The sequence below is a fragment of the Arachis stenosperma genome, chromosome 10 (assembly GCF_014773155.1).
Source record: "Arachis stenosperma cultivar V10309 chromosome 10, arast.V10309.gnm1.PFL2, whole genome shotgun sequence".
NCBI classification, from domain to species: domain Eukaryota; kingdom Viridiplantae; phylum Streptophyta; class Magnoliopsida; order Fabales; family Fabaceae; genus Arachis; species Arachis stenosperma.
Genome location: NC_080386.1, coordinates 35,882,507 through 35,885,166, shown reverse-complemented (window position 1 = coordinate 35,885,166; position 2,660 = coordinate 35,882,507).

The window sequence follows — 2,660 nt, the reverse complement described above, 5'->3', positions numbered from 1 at the left end:
GTTTTCCCTTAGGAGCCATGATATTGATGAATCTTGGCTTAGTGATCACGAAAAAGCACACCAACTTAGAGGTTTGCTTGTCCTCAAGCAAAAGAAAGAGAGAAGAGAGGGGTGAGGAAGAGGAAATTCGAATGGTGTGGTAGAGAGAGGGAACCAAATGGTATTTATAAGGTGGGGAGGGGAGTTTTCGAAAAATTGAAAGGAGATTTGAGAAGATATGGAGAGAAATTGAGAAAAGGGTGATTTTTTTGAACAAAATTTGGGAATGAATGAAAGATTTGAAGAGTGATTTTAGATATTTGAAAATTTGAAAGTGAATGATGAGAGATTGAAATGTATTTTTTGTAGAAAAATATGGGTAAGAAAGGAAAGTTGAAAAATCTGAATTGAAAACAAATTGTGGTCCCCCCCACCTTACTGGCGTTAAACGCCAGAAATGGCACCCATTCTGGCGTTTAACGCCCAATTGATGCCCCCTTTTGGGCGTTTACGCCCAGCCAGGTGCCCTGGCTGGCGTTAAACGCCAGAATTCCTTTATCACTGGGCGTTTTTACAAAACGCCCAGGATGCTGCACACCTGGCGTTAAACGCCCAGAATGGTGCCCATTCTGGCGTTTAACCCAAAATGGTACCATTACTGGCGTTAAACGCCCAGAATGGTACCCATTCTGGCGTTTAACGCCCAAAATGCCCTTACTGGCGTTTTTTTCGCCAGTAAGCTCATTTTCTGCTTTTTGAGCTGAATCCTTCTGTAACTCTGTGAATTCCTTCATTTTTGATACTGCCTTTGTAAAACAACACATATAATCTACTAATGACTGGGTTGCCTCCCAGCAAGCGCTTCTTTACTGTCTTTAGCTGGACTTTTCACTGAGAATTATTCAAGTCTCAGTTTTGAGCATTCCTGCTCAAAATTGCCTTCAAGATAATGCTTGATTCTCTGTCCATTAACAATGAACTTTTTGTCAGAATCAATATCCTGAAGCTCAACATATCCATATGGTGAAACTCCTGTAATCACATACGGACCCCTCCACCGGGATTTGAGTTTTCCTGGAAACAATTTGAGCCTAGAGTTGAAGAGCAGAACTTTTTGTCCTGGCTCAAAGACTCTGGTTGACAACTTCTTGTCATGCCATTTCTTTGCCTTTTCCTTATAAATTTTTGCATTTTCAAGGCATTGAGTCTGACTCCTCTAGCGCATTTAGCTGGAGCAATCTTTTTTCACCAGCTAACTGTGCATCCATGTTTAGGAACCTGGTTGCCCAATAGGCTTTATGTTCCAGTTCCACGGGCAGATGACAGGCCTTCCCATACACCAATTGGTATGGAGAGGTTCCTATAGGAGTCTTGAATGCTGTTCTGTATGCCCACAGAGCATCATCCAAGCTCTTTGCCCAATCCTTTCTTCGGGCTATCACAATCCGTTCTAGGATTCTTTTTAGCTCTCTGTTAGAGACTTCAGCTTGCCCATTTGTCTGTGGATGATACGGAGTTGCCACTTTATGGCTGATTCCATATCTAACCATAGCAGAGTATAGCTGTTTATTGCAGAAATGAGTGCCCCCATCACTGATTAGTACTCTGGGAACGCCAAACCTGCTGAAAATGTGTTTCTGGAGGAATTTTAACACGGTCTTGGTATCATTAGTGGGTGTAGCAATTGCTTCTACCCACTTAGATACGTAGTCCACTGCCACCAGAATGTAAGTGTTGAGTATGATGGTGGGAATGGACCCATGAAGTCAATTCCCCATACATCAAACAATTCTATCTCTAATATCCCTTGTTGAGGCATGGCATATCCATGAGGCAGGTTACCAGCTCTTTGGCAACTGTCACAGTTACGCACAAACTCGGGAGTCTTTATAGAGAGTAGGCCAGAGAAGCCACATTGGAGGACTTTAGTGGCTGTTCGCTCACTTCCAAAATGTCCTCCGTACTGTGATCCATGGCAGTGCCATAGGATCCTTTGTGCTTCTCTGGGTACACATCTGCGGATTACTCCGTCAGCACATCTCTTAAAGAGATATGGTTCATCCCAGAGGTAGTACTTGGCATCTGAAATTAATTTCTTTCTCTGCACGTAGCTGTACTCTTTGGGTATGAACCTCACAGCTTTATAATTTGCAATATCTGCAAACCATGGAGCTTCCTGAATGGCAAAGAGTTGCTCATCTGGGAAAGTCTCAGAAATCTCAGTAGAAGGGAGGGACGCCCCAGCTACTGGTTCTATTCGGGACAGATGATCAGCTACTTGGTTCTCTGTCCCTTTTCTGTCTCTTATTTCTATATCAAACTCTTGCAGAAGCAGCACCCATCTTATAAGCCTGGGTTTTGAATCCTGCTTTGTGAGTAAGTATTTAAGAGCAGCATGGTCAGTGTACACAACCATTTGGATCCCACTAGATAGGATCTAAACTTGTCAATGGCATAGACCACTGCAAGTAACTCTTTTTCTATGGTTGTGTAGTTCTTCTGTGCGTCATTTAGAACACGGCTGGCATAGTAAATGACGTGCAGAAGCTTGTTATGCCTCTGTCCCAACACTGCACCAATGGCATGGTCACTGGCATCACACATTAGTTCAAATGGCAATGTCCAATCTGGTGCAGAGATAACTGGTGCTGTGACCAACTTAGCTTTCAAGGTCTCAAATG